The sequence below is a fragment of the Cryptomeria japonica genome, chromosome 11 (assembly GCF_030272615.1).
Source record: "Cryptomeria japonica chromosome 11, Sugi_1.0, whole genome shotgun sequence".
NCBI lineage: Eukaryota > Viridiplantae > Streptophyta > Pinopsida > Cupressales > Cupressaceae > Cryptomeria > Cryptomeria japonica.
The window spans coordinates 102,179,081-102,202,662 of record NC_081415.1 but is presented as its reverse complement, the minus strand read 5'-3'; positions in this window follow the sequence as shown (position 1 = coordinate 102,202,662).

The window sequence follows — 23,582 nt, the reverse complement described above, 5'->3', positions numbered from 1 at the left end:
AAATGGATAGCAAGTATGAGCATATCAAAATCAAGGGATTGACTGAAGCCCTAACCTATCACCGTGTGTTCAAACCCCAATGGGTCAAGTTTGTACTAAGCTGAGTGCATGATGATTTCATGTGGCCACAAGAGCAACCGTTTAAGATCACTAAAGAAATCATTCATTTGATCACCAGTTATCCTATCTATGATCATGCCCGAGCACAAAAAATGATATCACAGAAGGAATTGATCAGTTTGACTGGAGTTGAATCGGATTACAGAGGTCTGAAGTTGAACAATATCACTGATCCTGAACTCAAATTTTCCATTAGAGTAATTGGTTACTGTTTCTTCCAATCGGCAAGGGAAAACAGTGTACCCTATGCAACAGTGGACTTAGCATACAAAATTGTTAAGAAAGGCATGAAAATTGACTTGTGTGAAGTATTGCGGAAGAACTTGTTTGAAAGTCTAAACACAATCAGGAAGCCGAAGAAGAACAACACGACAAATACTCTAAAATTTGGATCACTACTTGTATGTATGTTTTTCTACTTTGAGAAATTTTTTTCAACAATTGGTAAAGTTATTTGGGAACTACACTGACCAATCACCCATCAAATCAATGACTTCATCAAGAAGTTAGGTGATAACTTTAATGATATAATGGATTATTACTTCAGCAAGTTCCAAGAGAAAATGCATAACAGGTACCGGATTCCACCACAGCTGGTAGAAAAATACAAAGATGAAATATGTTTTGCGGTCAACATCGATTACTGTTATGTGAATGCTATGGAACCGAGGACTCAATCTTTGTCACCTATGGGTTACGAGATTGATTTTGATATCACACAATAGCAAATTGATGCCTATCTATCATTGCCAAGGCATACTACCGAGCTGAGGTATGGAACCTATGAAGAGGTGAAGGAAAAAGTAAAAATGAGCATTGTAGTACCTAAGGCTATAAGAAAAGCTACAAAGATGATTAAGGCATTAACTGAGAAATTTGGAGAAGAGTCTTCCTCCACACCTGTCAAAGGAGTTCTAGCCATCACCGAAGAGGAGACAAAATCCCAAGAAGCAGTCATAACACTTAGCACTGAATTGCCTAAGGGAAAAGTGTTGAAGAGAAAGAAACAGGACACTTCAATGGCCCTATCGACCCCTCCAACAAAGAGACCTAACACAAGGGCATTTGCTGCATCACCAAGTAAGAGACAAAAGACTGTTTCCGTTCCTAAGGTAACTAGAACTTACAAGAAATATACTCGGAGACACATTTTGCCAAAAGAGTCGAGTGATACTGAATTTGAAGATGCAAATAAATTTCAGATTGTGAAAAGCAAGAAGGTAGATGTACATAGTGTAGAATTTTTTTGTAATAATCTAAAGGAATACGGTGGATTTGGTGGATTCAGATTTGTTAAATATGAATCCAGATCTGCTGATGAAAAGAGGCAAATTGAAGAAGCTATCATTTGCACACTTCTCAAATTCTGAGTGGTCCCATTAGAAGCATGTAATTCTATTCCTAAGGAATTATATGCACATATTGAAACTAGATGGCAATATACCCTAGACTCAAAGAAACAAATCAGAGAAAGAAGTTTGGTGCGTCTCTTTCCTGATATGTCAGTTGATGAAATAAAAGAACATCTGATAAATAACCAAACTCAATTTACAGTAAAACAAAAGGCCTTGAAATTGATGAATGCCCTGTATATAGAAGTGGAGAAGGAAACAAAAGAGCAATGGAAGACCATCTTTCAAAGAAAGAATGCTGGTGAACAATCTACAGTGGAAATAGTTGATGTCATCGACCAAGAGCCTGGTGTCACCGAGCAAGACCCTGCTGACACCATTCAAATAGATGAAGATATCATGGATGCAGAGGCACCTGAACAATAAATGATAGAAGACAATGCTTATGCAAAACTTGTCTCCAGTGAATCTATTTTGGAACAAGTTCAGCCTTACCCACCAATCAATCAACCTACTACAACTGAAGCTCCTCAGGCTACAGGTGAAGGCACCGAAGGTCAAAAGTCTACAGCAGAAGGTACTTCACAAGAACAAACCTCTCAAGCACCTTCTAGCATGGAAAATGTTACAGCTGAGACACCAAGCATCGAGACACCGAAGGACACTACCAAGGCTAAAGAAACCGACAAAAGTGTTGTCTCTACCGAGCAACCTACTGAGGGTTCTCAAGGCTCTCAAGCTATTGTAGTGGTTCACCCGGTGAAAGGTAAAGAAAAGAAGTTGAAAAAGCATAGTTTCAAAATTGATTTATCAAAACCGATAGTGTTGCCCAATGTAGACATCTCCAAATTGAAAGGGAAAGCACTCACTGAATTCAGTGAACTATGCAAAGCAAAGGCCGAATAGGAGAAGCAATTGGCCATACAAAAGAAGAATAAAGTACTTCAGAAGGTAAAGACCTTACTATCAGATATGCTACCTTCAGCTATAGTATCAACTGATGCAACCATCCATATTCAATTGGATGAACTCCTAAATCAGATTGAGACATCTGGAGTAGATTCATCCGAATACTTGAGCAAACTAAAAGACAAGGAGCTAAATGCTAAAATTATAGAGGAAGTATAGAAATCCATTTCTGTTGGCAAGGTAAAACTTGTCAAATTTATTGCTGAATTGTCCCCTCAACTCAAGCACATTCTTTCATTATTTCAGAAACTCTGCACATTTTCTTTATTTCTTAAGGGCATTAAGAATAAAATAGAAGCAATTGAGAAAGAGATCACCGATCTCTCAAACAAGTTGACCCCCGAGCCCAATTCAGTTTAACATTTTTATACTAAGCTACAACAGCTCATGGCTCAACAATTGGAACCGAGGAATGAAGAACACAAGATCAGGATGGACATAATGACACTTCAAACATTATTCCTTCCTCATCTTTCATCCATTCAAGAATAGATAAACCAAGCCACTTATCTCTCTACTACACAAGAGGGAAGCACTTTAGATGGCTTAATTTCATTATTGGCTGATATTAATGCATAGAATTCTTTAATGGACAGTGTAAAGGATGCACTCTCTGTCGCTCTCACCGAAGCCAAGACAAAGTACAAATCCATTTTTGATCAGTTGCCACCTCCCAATGATAACTAAATTTTGATGTTTGTAAAAAAGGGGGAGTATATCAGAGTATATCATCAGGAGTGTATAGTATTCAAAGTATCAAACAACCGGAGTGTAGTATACAGGGGGAGTATACCAAGCAGAGAATGAGTAGAATATGCAGAGTATCCAAGAGCAGTGAACCGAGCAATGAATAGAGGAAAGAATAGTGATTACAGAGTTTTGTACAACATATTGATAAGGGGAGTATATTTGATTATACCATTTCAATGGCTAATGTATATACTGCATGTTTAGTCAAATTTTGTAAAGTATATAGATTTTTGAGTAATGACTTTGAAAGTAATTTTGTCAAACATCTCAAATAATGTCAAAAGGGGAGATTGTTACTACTTATCAAATTGCCATTAGTTTTATAGACAAAGTCATTCTATATACTCTAGCCGGTTACCACTATCGATATATTTAGTTGGTATGAACAACCTAGTCGGTTACAGAAGGAAAACAGTCACAAAGCCCAATATACACCGAGCTATCTACCGAGTGTTATTTCATGACTACCGAGCAGTAAAGATAATACACCGAGTTGATATACACCAAGTGAAATGTGTTACCAGATTCATTGAACCTGGACACACATATGAAAACGTGTTACAAGATCGAGGCACACAAAACTGTTATCACATTGGAAATTGCACATACAGATTTTGTATAATTTTGAGGTCATCTAACCAATGGAATATTTTGCATGGTTATTTATTTGAGAAATCATGTTTGTAAGATCGAAGCAATGAATCAGATCACCGACATAAGAAGTCTATTTATATAGCATGAATTTAGGGTTAGAAATATATGTGAATGCGAGAAATGTGTGTGCATATGTGTATGAAGCAAGACTTATGTGATACATGAGAAATCACAAAGTATTATGACTGTTACAGAGACATAGAGTTCACCAAGAAGGTTATCAGCAAACAATCAAGGAACAGAGTAAACAGAAGGGTTTACCGAGTTACTTTATGAGTTACCGAGGTATGCTATAGGCAAGGTAATCTTATTTTGAGCACATAGAATTTGCTACAACATTTCAGATGTAAACTTGTAGATATTTGTAAAGTCTTATTGTAATATTTTGAAGTTGTAAGAGAAACTTTTAACAGGGTAAAAGACTCTAATCAAGTCTATAAATTGTAAATCCTCTAACCAAGTGCAACATATATATAGTGTTGTAAAATCCTTTAGCAAGGTAGATCTAACAAATCTTGTTACTCCTAACAGGGTAAGCTATCAGAAATAGCTAAATATGTAGCTCTAACTGAGTAATCTTTATTATTGCAATAGTGAAGTTGTGGGTGCCATCCCCACCGTAGTTTTTCTCTCTAACCAAGAGTTTCTACGTAACCAAAATATATGTGTTATGGAGTGAATCATGTATGATTGTTACTTATTTGTTTTAGCTTTATGTTATGTTATAGTAGTTTTTGGTTTATGCATAACAGTAAAGATATTGTTGAGAAAAGGATTTGAAGTACTGATTCACCCCTCCCCTCTCAGTACATTAGCTTTGGGGAGCACTCATTTTTGGTAAGACAATTTTGGCAAACCATTTTTGGATTTTTGGATTTTTCTCATGAGTGTTGCCATCAATGCCAAAGGGGGAGATTGTTGGCAAATGCACACTCCAATGAGAAATTGTAGGTGATTGAAGGTATTTTCATTGATGGCAACCTTACAATCATATGATACCGACATACACTGGCACTGACACCGGTAGACTCTACACCGGCATACAGATCACCGACATCAAAAAGGAAGATTACTGGCACCCTGGCCGACATGAATTTTGTATATATATATTTTGTATTTAATTATAAAATCTTTTGTAAGCCGACTTGGCAAATTGAAAAATGACTCATACATGTATGAGATCATTGTAGATCATTTAAAAGTGCGAAGTAATAAAAAGAAAATAGCAGACCTAATATGCGAATTATTGGATAAGGGTTTATGTATGAAGCAGAGCTTAAACCAGTATTGAATCTGGCATAGTAGATGCTAATTTGAAGTAGTACAAGACATTGGATTTGTATAATCCATTTTTGTACGTCAATGTGACTTCTTTTGTAATTGAGCAGTGAGCTCTAGTCACTTGGCCTTCCTGCATGTTCAGGCCCCTATTGTAAGTAGTAATATTCTCTTATTAGCTAGTAAGTGAATATTGTGGGTCACAAATCCCACCAAGGTTTTTCCCACACCGGGTTTCCTCGTTAAAATATTGTGTTATGGTGTGTCTCTTATGTTGTGGTTGTTATTCTTCTTTGTTGCATTATTTTTGGTTTACCGGTACACAATTTTGATTTGCTTTTTATGTTATAAGTTAAGAAAATTTTATTACCGGTCAGATACTGATTCACCCCCCCCCTCTCAGTATCTTTGGGAATCCTAACAACATATGTATACATACATATACACACACACATATATACACACATACACACACATACACACACATAGATAGATAGATAGATAGATAGATAGATAGATACATAGATACATACATAAATACATACATACATACAAGTGTGTATGTATGCATGTATAATGATATAGAAAAATATTCTTGTAATTTGTATTAATCTTCTAAGAAATTAAATTCAATACAATTCTACATGCCATTTGATATAGTGTGAATGAATGATAGAGAGATCTAATAGAAAAATCTCTATGCAGTTTATATTAATCTTCTAAGAAAATAATACAATACAATTTGACTATTCAATTGTTATTATGGGAATGAATAATAGAATATTTAAATATTTTGTGGAGTAGGAGAGTGCACTTCACCCCAAACAAGGTTCCACTTGAAGTAAACTTGCAACTCATTTGTTAGTATTTATAGTTGATGATTTTAGTAGTCTTAGATTATATTATGTAGACGATTTGCTATCACTAGTGAAGTAAATGCTATTTGTATCATATAATTTGTTTTTAATAGTGAAAATTGTAGTATATAAAATAAATAGAATAGATTTCAAGGGCAAGTTTATTTTCCTATATACAACCACCTAGAACAATTTCCAAAAATACTTAAGGCATACATACAATACTAATACCGTCCATAAAAATTATGTCCTTGGTCTTATATTGTAAATATAGTACAATATAATCAATACAAATGTAGCATATTATAATAAATATAAAACTTGATAAGGGATACGAGGATCCATTGAGTTAAGTGCATGTTCTTATTACAATATATTTACTAATTAATGATGGTGCACAACACTTTGTACTTATCTAACCTAAAAAATGTGTCATTTTAAGGATTTAAGTTTAGGTAAGTCAAAATATTTGATAATCCAATATACCAAAGGAAAAATAAAGGAAGATTTAGTACACTTCAAGATATAGATTGAGAAGCAAGAGGATGCACATGTCAAAGAGTGACAGGTTGAATATGAGGATGGAGAGGAAAAATATGTGTTAGGTGAGAGTTATTATGTAAATGAACATGAAAATGGACATAGAGAATCTCTTATTCTACCCTTGAGGAGATCCACAAGACAAGAAAACATACTAGACAACTATATACCACTAGATTTTGTTGTGTATTTTCTTTATTTTGCACTAATGATGAAATTATATTTTTTAGGGAAATTATTTCTTTGAAAAGAGAACAATTTTTTGATAGAGGTCATGTAGGAGGAGATGGTAGTGTTGAAAATATGTGACACTTTAGGATCTTTCTAGTTTACTTGAGGGGATGGATCCCATTGGTTGCAAGTGAGAGTTTATAAACTAGTTTACAATAAAGGGTAAGTTGGAATGGTATAAGACCATATTGTTGGGAAAAGGATACTCATAGAAAGAAGGATTTGATTATGGTGAGAAATTTTCTTTTCTAGATAACTCTTTCAGCTAAGCTAGCTTCAATTAGATTCTTACTTTTGTTGGATATTGTTGCTGCTAGGATATGTTGTTGTCATTGATGTCAACATATTCCTGTATTTTGGTGCTGCAAAGAAATGGTTTGGTGATCTAGTGATTGCAGTGAGTTGATCTGGCTGGTTTATCTATTTACTATGCTGAATCAAATAGAGATACTTCATTCTTTATTGATTCCATGATTCTATTTGATGATTTTATCGAGTTGTGGATTTTGATATAGAGATTGGTTTTCAATGTTTTGGTGTTTGATCCGTTGTGCTCCGGTACGATCATATCTTATGTTGTAGATTTGAGAGTGTTTGGGATGTTCACGTGTATCTTGATTTCAGATGGTTCACGATTTGATGCTCTGCAAGCTATCTTTCTTGTTTGAGTTGCTGCTGTTACGTGTTTTTGAGAGTTAGCATGTTGATTGATGAAAACTTGATTAAGTGGTGTTTGTGCAACTATTGTGGATGATTATAACATGCTTGTTAGTGTTTCCTAATCATGTCCTATTTGTTTTGATGGTCTGCATTGATCATTGTGCATGTTCTTTATGATCTTATAGGTCCGGTGATATTCTTCATGTTATGCGGTATTTCTAGTAGTGTAACATGTTGCATTTGATCTTGGTGGGATTTCTGATGGTCATGCATGTTCAAGGAGTTGTTTTGGGTCCATGCTATGTTGTCTATGACATTGTATTGGTCCAATGGTTGATTTATGTATCGAGTGGTGTAATTTTGTAATTAGGTGTTAATGGTTTGGCTGACCTTGTAATCAAGGTTGATGATTTGTATAAATGGGTGTAATATTCATGTAATTTGGGTGTTGGTTATTGAGTTTGCATTATCAGAGAGTCTAGTGTATGTGCGATCAAGTGAATTTATCTTTCAGTGTGGTGTTATGAGAAGAGATTGGTGAAGGGCAGACATTTGAGCTTAACCAGAACTATCATCAAGCATTAGCAGATGCTATTTTTGCAGTTCATCTTTGCCGGATTGTAGTCCGAATATCTTTGTAAGGTAGTGGACCTTCCCTCAAGGTTGTAGCCTTCTGGGTCATTGAAATTTGAGTAGTGAGATATAGGAAGTGTGTTTGAATGCATGTGCATTTCCCATTGTAATATTTACACATACTACTACAAAGTATCATCTCATTGTGGGTAGGTTCCCACTGTGGTTTTTTCCTTAACCGGGTTTTCCATGTCAAAATATTGGTGTTATGTGTGTTGCTGTTAATGTTGTTACCTTTATTTTTGATGTAGTTGATCAGATCTGAGATTGTGTTTAAATTGTTTAATCTGGTGAAAACTGGTTCACCCCCCCTCTCATTTTTCCTTCCTTGCTGTTGCCAACAAGTGGTATCAAAGCTAGATCCTCTAGAAGAAGCTTAACTGCTTGAGGAGATCCAGAATGGAAAACTATGTGTTCAAGAAGGAGAGTCCTAGATTTGATGGAAATAATTATAATGTGTGGAAGGACCGGATGGAAGTTCACTTGAAGTGTCTTGGAGAAGATTATCGGAAGATTACAAAGAATGTCTACAATTTTCCTCCGGATGGATCGGTTACTACTGATGAAATCAAGGAAAATGAACATAACATAAGGGCTAAGGAAGTGTTGCTAAGTGCCTTGATCGATTCAGAGATGACTAATGTGATGGGACTTCAGATTGCACATGAGATATGGAAAAAGCTAGAGGTCTGTATCAAGGAGATGCACAAGTTAAAGTTGCTAAGTTGCAGAGTTTGAAAGGAAAGTATGAGACATTGAAGATGTGAGAAGATAAGAACATAACATCCTTTATGGCTAAGGTGAATGAAATTGTTATGAACATCAGATGTGTTGGTTGAACTCTTGAGGAAGATGAGATTGTTACTAAGGTGTTGAGATCCTTTCCTTTTGCTTGCAAAGCTAAAGTTGCTGCTATTGATGAGATCCAGAGTGTGACTACTGCGACAAGAGACATGTTGGTTGGCAAGCTAGCTGCATTTGAGTTAAGCAAATTTGGTGAATCACATGGTAAATCTAAGACTTCATTTAAAGCCTCTGTATTCGAGAAGTGGCTGTATGATCCAAGAGAGAGTTCATCTAGGGTCTCTAGATATGAAAGAGAAATGAGAGGGGTGAAAGAGCAAGAGAAAGAATTGGATGAGCTTAAAGCACTTATTTCTCAGAGATTGCCTAAGGGAGCTAGTAAGTATGATGGAAAGTTACCTTTGAAATGTTTCTCTTGTAATAAGATAGGACATTTTGCTTCTAGGTGTCCTAAAAGAATGTCTAGGTATGATAAGCATGAAAGACATGATAGATTTGATAAGCATGATAGCTATGAGAAGCATGAAAAGTATGACAAACTCTATCAGCCTAACTAGAAGTTAGAAATCAAAAGAGATGCTCCTATGTTATTGATGAAGGTGTGATAGATGAGGAATCTGACAATGGGAATTCTGGAGATGAATTTGTATTTATTGCTATCAAGGAAGATGATCCGGTACCAATGAATCCTACAAGCTGCATTGTTGAGGAGAAAGGTTTGGTTGCTAAAATTGAAGCGAAAGATGAATGGGTAATTGACAACTGTTGTTCACATCATATAACAGGTGATAAAAGTAAATTTGTGAATATGGAAAGGTATGATGGTGGTATAGTAATATTTGGAGATGATAAAGCTTGTGATTTGTGGCAAAGGTCCTATATCTTTTGATGGTAATAATAATACTAATGATGTCTTATATGTTGAAGGATTGAAGAATAATCTTTTGAGTGTTGGAAAGATGGTTGACAAGGGATACAATTTGCAATTCAAGAATGGTAAATGCAAGATTCTTAATGCCTCTGGTATAGAGATTACAATAGGGACTAAGACTAAAGGTAATATCTTTCACTTGAATGCTAGTGAGAAAAGTTGTTTGATTTCTCAGATAGATGAAAGTTGATTGTGGCATAGGAGGATGTGTCATGTTAATTTTGACTGCATGATAAGGATAAGTTCTACTCAAGTTATTAGAGATTTTCCTAAGATTGTGAAGCTCTCTAATCCGGTCTGTAAAGAATATCAATTGGGAAAGCAGACAAGAAATTCATTTAAAAGTAAACTATATACATCTAATGGACTATTAGATCTTGCGCATACTGACTTGTGTGGTCCTACAAGAGTGAGAAGCATGTAGGGTGCTAGGTATTTCATGTTGCTAATTGATGACTACTCTAGAATGGTGTGGGTGACTTTTCTAAGGGAGAAATCAGAAGCATTGGAGAAATTCAAGATATTCAAAGCTAAGGTGGAGAGTGAGATAGGGTTGAAGCTGAAGTGTTTGAGATATGACAAAGGAGGAGAATTCACATCCGGTGAGTTTGATACATTTTGTGAGATAAATGTAATTAGAAGACAATTATCTTCTCCTAGAACCCCTCAATAGAATGGATTTGTCGAAAGGAAGAATGTAACAATCTTGGATGTTGCTAGAATGATGTTGATCAGAAGAAATGTTGCACAAACCTTTTGGAAAGAAGCTATTAGCACTACTATTTACACATTCAACCGAGTGCATATAAAAGGTGTTTCTGGTAAGACTCCTTATGAGCTATGGTTTGGTCATGTTCCTAAAGTTAGATATTTCAGAATTTTTAGAAGTAAATGTTATATTAAAAAAGATGAGGATATGGGAAAGTTTGATGCAAGATGTGATGGAGGAATCTTTTTGGTATATTCTACTAAGAGAAAGGCCTACCAGTGCTACAATAAGAGGTTGAAGAAGATAGTGGAAAGTGCAAATGTGAAGGTTGATGAATGCCATGGGAAGAAGATCAGAGCATGTAGATATGAGATTGATGATCAAGATATTATTTCAGAGCCTACGCAGACTGAGATCCTGAAGCAAAATGATCTGGTGGAGACAGTTAATCCAGATATTGCTGCTGCTGGTGAAGAAGTTCAAGAGCCTAAGAATTAGAATAATCTGAAGACTCTGAGGTATGTGAAATTGAATATTATGAGAATCAAATTATTGGTGATAAGAATAAAGGTGTGATGACTAGGAGAAGACTTGCTGCTGAAGAGATATGCTTAATTTCTAAAATTGAACCTAAAGATGTTGCTGAAGCATGTAAGGATGAGAATTGGATAAAATCTATGGAGGAAGAGTTGAATTAGATTGAGAAGAACAACATATGGGAGCTTTTTTTGAGACCTAAAGATAAGAATATAATTGGTACTAAATGGGTGTTCCGAAATAAACTGAATGAAGCCAGTGAAGTGGTGAGAAACAAAGAAAGATTTGTATGTAAAGGATGTTCACAGATGGAAGGTATTAATTATGAGGAGACCTTTGCTCCTATAGCTAGAATTGAAGTTGTTAGATTACTGCTTGCATATGCTGCTTACAAAAATTTCAAGGTATATCAGATGGATGTCAAGTCAACCTTTTTGAAAGGTGATCTTGAGGAGGAAGTCTAGATTGAGCAACTAGAAGGATTTTCATTATTAGATGAATGAGACATGGTATGCAGATTGAAGAAAGAATTGTATGGATTGAAGCAAGCCCCTAGAGCTTGGTATGCTAGATTAGATAAGTATCTAATGAAGTTGGGAGTTTGTAAAGGTACTGCTAACAGTAAGTTATACTTTAAAGTTGAGAATGATAACATTTTGATTATTGAAGTGTTTGCAGATGACATTATTTTTGGAGGAGATGATGATTTGAGTATGAAGTTTGGTGATGATATGCAAAAGGAATTTGAGATATCTATGATAGGTGAGATAAAATTCTTCTTAGGATTGCAAATTACTCAGACCGGTAAAGGTAAGATGAAATTCTTCTTAGGATTGCAAATTACTCAGACTAGTAAAGGTATTTTCATTTCTCAATCTAAGAATGTGAAGGAACTGTTGAAGAAATTTAGGTTAGCTGATTCTAAACCTATTGGAACTCCTATGGTGACTGGATGCAAGTTGTCTAAGCAAGATGAATCTCAGAAAGTTAATCAGACCTTGTATAGATCTATGGTTGGTGGATTGTTGTACTTGCCTTAGACTAGACCGGATATCATGCATGCTGTTTGTCGTTGTGCCAAATTTCAAGCTGATCCTAAAGAGACTCATGTTACTGCTATGAAGAGGATTTTCAGATATTTGAAGGGAACTATTGACTATGGGTTGTAGTATCCAAAGAATGACGATTTCATGTTATGTGCTTTTACTGATGTTGATTGGGCTGGTGATGTAGATGACCAGAAAAGAACTACCAATGGAGATTTCTTTTTGGGGAAGAAGTTGGTTTCATGGGCAAGTAAGAAACAAGATGCTATATCTTTATCTACTGCTGAAGCTGAATACATTGTTGTTGCTAGCAAATGTACTCAAGTAGTTTGGATGAAACAAATGTTGAAAGACATTAGAGTTGTGTATGATGAGCCTAATTTTATTTACTATGATAATTCAAGTGCTATTAATATTTCCAATAATCTGTTACTCCATTCTAAAACAAAACATATATCAATTAAGTATCATTTCTTGAGGGATAAATTCAGTGATGAAGAAGTAAAATTGGAGTATGTATCTACAAAGGATAAGATTGCAGATATTTTCACTAAGCCTTTTACTGTAGATACATTTGTGTTTTTGAGAGACAAGTTAGGAGTCTCTGCCCCTCCTGATGAGAACTAGGTGAATTGAGATGCATCAATCCAGTGGACTTCACAGTTTTATCTCTTCATCTCAGTTGATGAGTTGGTGCTACTACTCAACTTGGGTAGTTAGTGTGTGGTTAAGAGTTAGAGTTTATTTGGTTTGGGAAGAGAATATTGATATGTTTTTGTCTTTGGCATTGCTATCAAAGGGGGAGAGAAGCATGTGAAAAATTGCCTTATCTTTGGAGCTTTGTGTGCATGATCTTAGGGGGAGTTTGTTGGTGTTGATTTATTCCTTTGCATTGATTGTTTTTTATATTCATATGTTGCCATGAATTCCAAAGGGGTAGATTGTTAGATATTGTTGCTCCTAGGATATGTTGTTGTCATTGATGTCACCATATTCTTGTGTTTTGGTGTTGCAAAGAAATGTTTTGGTGATCTGGTGATTGTAGTGAGTTGATCTGGCTGGTTTATCTATTTGTTATGATGAATCAACTATAGATACTTCATTCTCTATTGATTCCATGATGCTATGTGATGATTTTATTGAGTTGTGGATTTTGGTATGGAGATTGGTTTTCAATGTTTAGTATTGCAGCATTTTGGTGTTTGATCCGTTGTGCTCTGGTATGATCATATCTTATGTTGCGGATTCAGGAGAGTTTTTGGGATGTTTGTGTGTATCTTCATTTTAGATGGTTCACGATTTGATGCTCTGCAAGCTATCTTTCTTGTCTGAGTTGCTGCTGTTAAGTGTTCATGAGTGTTAGCATGTTGATTGATGAAGATTTCATTAAGTGGTGTTTGTACAACTATTGTGGATGGTTCTAACATACTTCTTGGTGTTTCCTAATCATGTCCTATTTATTTTGATGGTTTGCATTGATCATTGTGCATTTTATTGATGAATTTATGGGTCTAGTGATATTCTTTGTGTTATACGATATTTTTGGTGGTGTAACATTTTGCGGTTGATCTTGATGGGATTTTCGGTGTGGTTCATGTTCAAGGAGTTGTTTTGGGTCCATGATATGTTGTCTATGACATTGTATTGGTCTAGTGGTTGATTTATGTATTGAGTAGTGTAATTTTGTTATTAGGTGTTAAGGGTTTGGCTAACATTGTATCCAAGGTTGATGATTTGTATAAATGGTTGTAATATTCATGTAATTTAGGTGTTGGCTGTTGAGTCTACATTATCAGAGTGGTGTATGTGTGATCAAGTGAATTTATCTTTCAATGTGGTGTGTTGAGAAGAGATTGGTGAAGGGCAGACATATGAGCTTAACTGGAATTGTCATCAGGCATTAGCAGATGTTATTTTGGTAGTTCATCTTTGCCGAATTGTAGTCCAAAAATCTTTGTAAGGTAGTGGACCTTCCCTGAGGGTTGCAACCTTCTGGCTCATTGAAATTTGAGTAGTGAGCTCTAGGAAGTGTGCCTGAATGTATGTGCATTCCCCATTGTAATATTTACACATACTATTGCAGAGTATCATCTCATTGTGGGTAGGTTCCCACCATGATTTTTCCCTTAACTGGGCTTTCCATGTCAAAATATTGGTGTTATGTGTGTTGTTGTTATTGTTGTTACCTTTGTTTTTTGCTGTAGTTGATCATATCTCAGATTGTGCTTAAATTGTTTAATCCGGTGAAAACCGAGTCACCTCCCCCTCTTAGTTTTCCTTCCTTACTATCACCAACAACTTTCAGTTACTAGTGATTGTGATTTCGAAGGAAATAAAATTAATGTTAAGGTTGCATTTTTGCATGGGGATATTGTAGAGGAAATTCATATGTGATATAGTTATAGTTTTATTGTGAAGGCATAAATTTTGTTGTATGTTAAAATAGTCATTTTATGGTTTGAAACAATCTCCACAAATGTGGTATTATAAATTTGATATTTTTGTGTTGAATTTGGGTTCTGTTAAAGTGAGAAAGATTATTGTATATATTTTAAAATGATTGATGATCAATTTTAAATTATTATCTTGTAGATTGATGATATATTTATTTGAAACAAGACACTATGAATAAATAGCTTCAAACTAAGCTTTTTGGTGCATTTTGCACGAATTATTTAGTGGTTACAACAATTATTTTGGGAATGGAAATCCATAGGGACTAGGTTCATATAAATCTTTGGCTTATTTAAAGTACTTACATGTTGATACCATTTGTAGTGATTTACTATGCAATATTGCAAATAAAAAAGTACTCCTTTATAGGTAGGCACTAGGATTTAGTTGGAACAATGTCTAGTTAGATCATAAGTTTGAGGATATATGTAACATTCCATATTCTAGTGCTATTGGTATCTTGATGTATGCAATAGTTTGTGTTGGAGATGTCAAGATTTAAATGCAACAAAACAACCTTCGATTAGTGAAACAAAATAAGTAGAATAGGATGTCTATCATTTAAAATGACTGAAAATATACAATGAGAACCTCACATATATAGGAAAGGTATATAAGTTAGGAAGGTATGACTGAATGAATGACTACCCCTACCAAAGTGCAATACATGCATGTTTGAATATGATTAGTGTGGTATCATGTGTAAGGTATATATGCCATTGATGTCTCAAAATGTGAGTATATGTGTTTCAACCACACGAGTTGAGACAAAAGTAAAAAGTCCCTGAGTGGAGAGTTAACTAGTGTGAATAGGACTCTCCTAGGTAGGCTAAAAGCTAGCTTGATAGATAATGTGTTTTGAACATTGACTATTTGTACCAGACCAAATATTTCCTAAGTAACGAGAATTATTAGCATATTTATATCCAAAATTGATAGAGATAATTGAAATTATGTTCAACGGGCATTTGCAAATTTGCAAATAAATTGATGCAGGAGCATCCCTGGTTCTTGGCAATCTTGCATCAAGCAAAAACATTTTTCCTTTTCAAATTGTTCCTATTTTGTAGTTTCAGCATTTTGTTCTATGTTTATTTGCATTGTGGAGTTGGAATTTATTTGTGGACATGTCCAATTGCCTTATCCTAAGTCCGCAAGACATTTGGATCTTTTCTCAGCAAGTTATCACTTCCAAAATCTGAGATAGTTTTCTGGATTAGAACATTGGAACTTCTTGGACCTATTTTTCTATTGGTGAATCTTGCAGATCATTTCCATAGCTTAAAAGAGCTTCAATTCATTGTTTCCAATGTTCCTTTGCATGTGGGAAACCTTCCCTTAGTTCCACGCTTCATCCTATGGATTTTCCAGATGGATCTCTTTGGCAGAGGCCGACTTGGTTATTTTACACATTTTATCTTGTTCATTGGGGATTGTTTCACCTTGGGTCGACCCAGATCACCCTTGATCATATAAATTAATGTAGTTAAGCATTTAGAATGAATTTTAGAACATAGGAGATAGATTTGAAGGTTAGGAGGTCCGGAGTTGGCTCACATTCTTGCTTGAGCTGAATTGTGCATGACACACATGTTTTGTATTCATGATTGTGAGCCAAATTGTGGAGCCCACATGTTGCTGACATGCATGTTTTGTATTCGGACCTGTGAGATGAATCTCTGGCATCAGGCATCAAGGTGGTTGTAGAGTGGAAAAGCACAGAGTTGAATGTCTTTGGAGACTCACAATTGGTCATTAATTAGGTCAATGATGACTATCAGACAAAGGACGACAAGTTGATGCCCTACAAGTGCATGGTGGATGATTTAAAGAAGTACTTTGTGGACATAAAATTTGATCATATTACAAGGTTAGACAACAAAGCTGCAGATGCCATGGAAACCATTGCCTCACTCCTACAAATACCAGACAAACAGAGTCGTTATGAGTTCCTGGTGGAAGAATTGTTTTCCCCTGCCTATGACAATTCTGAATCCCAAGTCATATGCCACATAGTTAGTTCTGACTCACCCCTCTATGGAAAGATCTATGCATACTTAAAGACACTATCCTTCCACCAGATTTATCCCAAAATAAGAAACATAAATTTATTCATCAAGCTGCTCGCTAAACCCTAACTGCTAACATACTTTACCGCTGAGGTCTTGATGGTACTCTTTGTTGGTGTCTTGATCCTAATGAATCTTAAACTGCCTTGAAAAAACTTCATGAAGGTATTTGTAGCACACATTCAAGTGGTCCTACTCTCATCAAGAAACTTCTAAGGATGGGATATTATTGGCCGATTATGGAAAAGGAATCATACCTGTAGACACCCAAAATTGTCCAGTCTAATTAAATAAATATTTTATTTATTTAATTATCTAAGCCTAATTCTTCTATTAATTAAATAAATCCTTATTTATTTAATTAAGTCATTTATCCTCTTCTAGCCTTATTTCTCATTTAAATAAATACATTTATTTATTTAAATTATTCTTTTCCTAAATTAAATAAATATTTTATTTATTTAATTGATCCCTATTCCTCTATTAATTAAATAAATCTTTATTTATTTAATTAATTCATTATCTTTTTCTACACATGACACATGTCATTCATCTCTTAATTCCTACACTACCTACCTCTTTCATTATTTTGGTATTTCTTTTACCTACCCTCTAATCTTAGCCGACCTCTCTTTTTACACCTCTCAATCTTATCCCTCCATTTCATATTGTGTCTTCTATTTAAGGAGATGCCTTCTTCATTGTCAAACCCTAATGATGCATCCTCATGCTAACAACTTGATCAATTGGCTACACTACGATCCTACTTGCAACCACATTCTGTTCTTTGTTGAGCTCTTGTGCATATAAAAATCAGAGAGCAAATATATCAAGCAAGATCAATGGAGATAGGAAGAATGGAGATCAAAACCCTATTGGACATGTGATGGTATAATCTTTGTGATTTTGTTTTATCTTGCATTGTCTTAGGTAATCTTCATATGTTATGGTGGATCTCTGTTGTTGTTAGGCTAGGGTTTAGTGGTTGAATTCATTTAGCCTTTCAATCTTGTTATTATTGTTATCCATTTTCACCATATACATTTTGGCACACCCGGTGGGACTCTTGTCCCTTTGCATTTAACCTTTTTGTTGCAGATTTTGCATTTTTGAAGTTGCAGATCGGACATTTTTCGATGACATTTTAGGTTTTTCCATGTTTGTGAACTTTCGGATCACGTCTCTGAGTTTCAGGAGCGTCTGCAGAGTCGGGAGTCGTGTCTATGTTTCCAACAAGTTTTATTTTGCAGGTCTCAGACAAGAGCGTCTGTGTTTCATAAGCGCGTCTGCGTTGTTTCTGACCACGTCTGTGTCAGAGAAGGGCGTCTGCGATTTTTGGCCGCATCTGTGTTGATGGTAACAGTGTCTGTGTTTTACTATTTTGAAATTTTCAAATTTTTAGTGATTCAATTTTTGGATTTCGCACTTAGGGTTTCAGATCTGGTTTATTCTTGAACTAACCCTTTCAGATCTGGTTTATTTTTGGACTAACCCTTTCAGATCTAGCTAACTAAGTTTGTGCAGCTTGTTTTGGAAGCAAAAATGTTTTTGTCGAAGGCCCCTCTTTCACAAAGTCTTTTGGGTTTCTAAAATTTACCTAACTTGTGTGCTTGCAGGAAGGGGTGATCATTTGAAACAACCCAAACTACTAACAAATTTTGTTGCAGGTCCTTGGCTAGGGTTTTGAAATTTTGTTGTGTGCCTTGTTTTCATAGATTAGCAAACACTTCCATTGGTGCACTAAAATTGAATCATTGTCTTTTGTGTCTTGAGCAATAGGCTCTTTTTGTTTAATCTTTAGAGGGCCTGTCTTCCTGTGTGGTCATTAGGACTACTAGTGAGAAGAGAACGACCCAAGTGGTAGCGAGGAAAACCCACCTCTTCTGAACCACTATAATCAAATGTATTCATGGTGAAAACTATGAATAACGTGTGCTGATTAGTTCATACCGACACTATGTCTCCCCATAAACCCGTTTGATCAAATTTATTTGATCATTTGTAGGGCGTAACCCCTACCGGCTGGGAGCCTTCTGTATTTACAGAGCTGAAAGCACTGCATGTATGGCCACATGAGTGGATGCCCTTACTAGCACCTTTTTGTTTTAGAAGCCCAAATCCTTCTAGTTGTTGAGGCAGGAGGTCGGACCTCTGGTAGCGGCCCACACACATACGGTTCTTAGTAGAGATACAAAGTTTGCCATGGGGAGTTTTCATGGGGACTGATGCTTGGCTGACCCGAGAAGTGAGTGCCGAGGGTGGAGCCAGTGAGGTCAAGCATCTAAGTATCCACTCTGAATAGCGTAGCCTCGAGGGTAAAACCCTATGTGGGATCAACAACTATTGTCTTGGCCAGCCATAAGAATTGTGCTTGTCTTATGTTAAAAATTCAAACATTCAAGACCAAACAACAAAACATTGTGTCTTTTGTGTCTTCAAGTGTATGCAAAACATTTTTACATCAAACAACACACTTTCTTGGAGTCATTTTGGAGTCTAAACACTTGCAAACATTGAGTCCTCATCAACATTGTGTCCTCTTGTCACGAAAAACAGTCAAACAGTCAGATTTGGTCACAACAAAACAACTTCACAGATTGGAAAAATTGCACGAAGTTTACAGAAATGCGTCTGTGTCTGTTTTAACCGCGTCTGAGTCATATAAGCGCACCTGCGAAGGGCATAATAGCGTCTGTGTTTCTAGCAGCGTCTGTGTTGAACAGAGACACGTCTGTGTCTGGGAATCGCGTCTGTAAAGCATACAGAAGCGTCTGTGTCCATAATTGAAAATTTTTACAGTCCAGCAAACAAAAGAAATCAGTTTTGGAATACTTGAGCTTCCTAGGTTGTTTCTTCAGGTTTCATCTAGCATTCAACCTGGCTTTGGGTCTAATACAGTCCATCATTGCTTCACATCTCATTTTACATTCATACTTGTCTAAACTTGAGTCAAAAGGTCACTTGCTTGTCCTCACTATACTTTGTCAACATATTACATACAACTACACTTTGCTAAGTGGTCCCTCATCAAGGTTTCTTACCTTTGGGTCTCATTTGGTCTTACTTAGAGTCAAGGTCAGCTTACCTCATCAAGAGAAACTATCATCTCTTTGGAAGTCACACCTACTCTACTACATACATACTTGGTCTTACACTTTGGACATTGCAAGTACACCTCAAGATTCATTTACACTCCATACAACTCTTGGTCTTCCATACTCTTTTCATTTTTCATCTAGTCTCTCACATCTTGGTCAAACACCTAGTTCATGGTTGAAACCCATCTTCAAAAATCTAGGAGAAAAGCTAAAGAAGCTCAAGAATCCGCAAACATGAGTTCTTATGAGTATGACAATGATTTATTTTTCAATCCTGAGCACACTACATTACCTGACATGGATGTTTATAGAAACAATCCAAATGTGGAAAACGCAGACACTACAAACAACAATGCTACACACAATGACAATGTGGAGAACTCTTCAATACAATCAGCAGATGTAGAAGAATCCATTATGAATCCTCATTTCAATAGATTGGTTGAAGAGATAATGAAGAGGGATAGGCAGTACTTTTTACACATGATGGCACAAAGTGGAGCTAAAATACCTCATGACTTTGACATGTCTCAACTTATGGAAAACTGACCCTTGCAACAAACTCACTCCAACATGGATCAAAGGAGACCAAATAGTGGAGGAAATAGAGGACCGCATATGATACCTGAATCACCATCAGCTTTGCTTCAAAAACTAGAAGTCCCACATACACAAGCTCAAACATATGATACTTACCTTCGAAGACCATTATGGAAGCCTTATGCAGATAGATATGCACAATCACATGCTCAAGCTATGGATCAATCAAAACAAGTGGACATTCAAAGGCATGCTCAAAATTTGGACACAAGGAAACCTCCTGTCAAATTTGGGGGCAACACAATGGAACATGAAATGCCTATAGAATATGGTATATATGCACAAAATAGATATGGGGTTCCTCAACATGAAGCTATACCAAGTGCTCCCTATATGCCGCATCAATATAGACCTCCTCCATATGAACATGTCTATGATCAATATCACCCATACATGCAACAAGCTCCTCCTCAAATTGGTGTCTCAAACATGGGGTATGCTACAAGAAATCGATCGCCACTTAAGAGCAATTTGGAGCAACAAATTAGAGATTTACAAAAGAAAATGGAGGACATGAGTACACCAAAACCAACATACACTATGAGAGACATATGTCCTTATCCATTTGATAAGAGCATCCCAATGCCTCCATTTCCTGCACACTTTGTGACGCCAAAATTTGACAAGTATAGAGGAAAAGGAGACCCCAAGGCACACATAAGACAATTTTTCACAGCTTGCATTGAGGTAGCGGCAGAAGAAACATATTTGATGAGGTTGTTCCCACAGAGCTTAGGTGATCAAGCTATGGAATGGTTCTCTCAATTACCACCTGGTATTAAGTCATGGGGTGACTTAGCAGAGGCATTTATTCAGCATTTCTCTTACAATATAGAGACAGATGTCTCAGTCACTACTTTGTGCAATACTAAGCAAAAGGAGGGAGAATCTTTTGCGTCATTTTTACAAAGATGGAGAAATCTAGCTAGCAGATGCTCTTGCGAAATCCCACAGAAACAAATGGTAGAAATGTTCACTCAAAACGTTAACAAGGATATTGGCTATGATCTAAGGAAAGCTTGTTTGTCTACCTTCAAGGATGTTATTGAAAAAGGCTTAGCAACATAAAAGGTTCTCATTGAACAAGGAGTCATTAAGATATTCAAGGAAAACAAGGATGACTTTAAAGGAAAAGACAAGCCAAGATTTTGGAATAAAAACAAAAACACAATCAATGATGGTGTTGTTGATGCCAATACAGTGAGACCCAAATTCATCTTTTCGGGATCAAGTTCTACAAACAATCAAGTGAATACTCAAACAATTTCTAGATCACGAAGGAAGTACACTCCACCACTTGAATCAGTCTTCAAAAAGTTAGTGGCAAACAAGGTAATCACAGTTCCAGATTTTCCTCCATATGAGCTAAAGGTCAAACCAAATTGGTGGAACGATGATGATTATTGTGAATTTCATAAGAGCAAGGGTCATAAGACAGGAAATTGTCATCGACTGAAGAACATTGTGCAAGATCTCATTGATAGAGGTGACATTGAGATTGAGGGACACTCATCCAATCAAGAACATGAGATGTTTAAGGAACCATTCCCAAAGCATGACAAAGGAAAAGCCAAAGTCACAGATGATCAAGCCAACTATACTAGAGCACCTTACAACTATGACTCAACCATCAATCACATCTCGATGGACAATCATATCTCTACTATTACCATCAAGAACAAAAATCCTGAGAATCCTCCTCAGCGACCCAAGATTGTCCTAAGAGGTGTTGGATCTTCTTTTGAACCTACCTCTGAATGTCATGTTACAACTCATCAAGGTAAAATTACATTGCCAGGTGCCTCTACTAAAAATACCACTTCTTTATCAACCAAGCCTGAGTATGACCTTGTAGAATAGTTAGGGAAGACACCCGTGCTCATCTCCATCCTTGAGCTCTTACGCATATCCCTTTCTCATAAAGCTATTCTTGACAAAATCTTGAGAGACACTGCCGTTCCTACTGATCTGAACGTGGACCAGTTTCAAGCCATGGTGGGATACCTTTCCATTCCACATTCCCTTACATTCACAGAAGCCGATGACGCCTCCGTAAGTCAGCCACATAATGCACCTTTACATGTTGAAGCCTTCATACATAAACATCTAATAAAGCGAGTCCTGATAGATGGAGGAGCTGGTCTAAACATTTGTACATTGAGCACCATTAAACAATTGGGATATTATGATAAAGCTGTGAATTCAACAAATCAAATCACCATCAAGGCATATGATGATGAAGAGCGCTCATCCAAGGACATAGTCACCTTACCTCTAAGAATTGGGCCAGTCACAAAGGATGTGATTTGTCAGGTCCTAGATTTGGATCTCACTTATAATATATTGCTAGGATGTCCGTGGATTCATGAAATGAGGGCAGTCCCATCAACATATCATCAATGCATTAAGTTTCCTCATAATGGAGTCGAGGTAATAGTTAACGGTGATCCTAATCCGTTCATATATTGCAATAACCTGAGATCACATACTGAGACCGTCATTCCCAGTAATCGTGAGGCTGCTCCTTCGGCATACATTGACCCTAAGTCATTGAAACCTTCGACATCAAAACAAGGTGAACTTAAAGGCAAATTTTAGGACAAAGGCATGGGAGAATACACTTTAAATCAGACCATGTATTTACGACAAGTCATGAGCTCTCCAAAAGAATATGGAAGGCCACATCCTAACAAGCAAATATCCATCATGATACTCAAATGGGATCCTACTACCTTTCAAAGATGGGGCGAACTAGAAGAGGAAGATTTATACAAAATGCTTTACAAAGACATTGAAGAGGACACACAAGATCAGATCAATATACCTTGTGAGAAATATGGCAAAGGCTTCAAGATTCTACAAAAATTTGGATATGATGGAAAAAGCCCTCTTGGGTTACGCAAGGAAGGTGTTATGGAGCCCTTACAACCTGAATTGACTGTAAAAAGGGAACGCTCAAAGGGACTTGGTTTTCTGACTTCCAAGATCCACACTAAAAGGACAGAAGGGGCATCACAAATCAAAGTTGCCAAAGTTCAACAAGAGGATTACTATTCCACAGATTCCAATGAATGGGAATGGAGTTCAGACAAATCCTCCAGTGACTATGAGCTCACCGAGACATTCAGAGAGCCAGATGAACCCACAGAAGAAGAGGAATTTTATAAAAAGTTCAGAGTTGGTCAAGAAACAACCCATAAGGATTCCACACAGTCCTTGTTTCAAGGTTCTAGGTCGAAATCACATAAGATGAGGACACCTATCCCGGAAGGTGCTACTAGTGATGACAA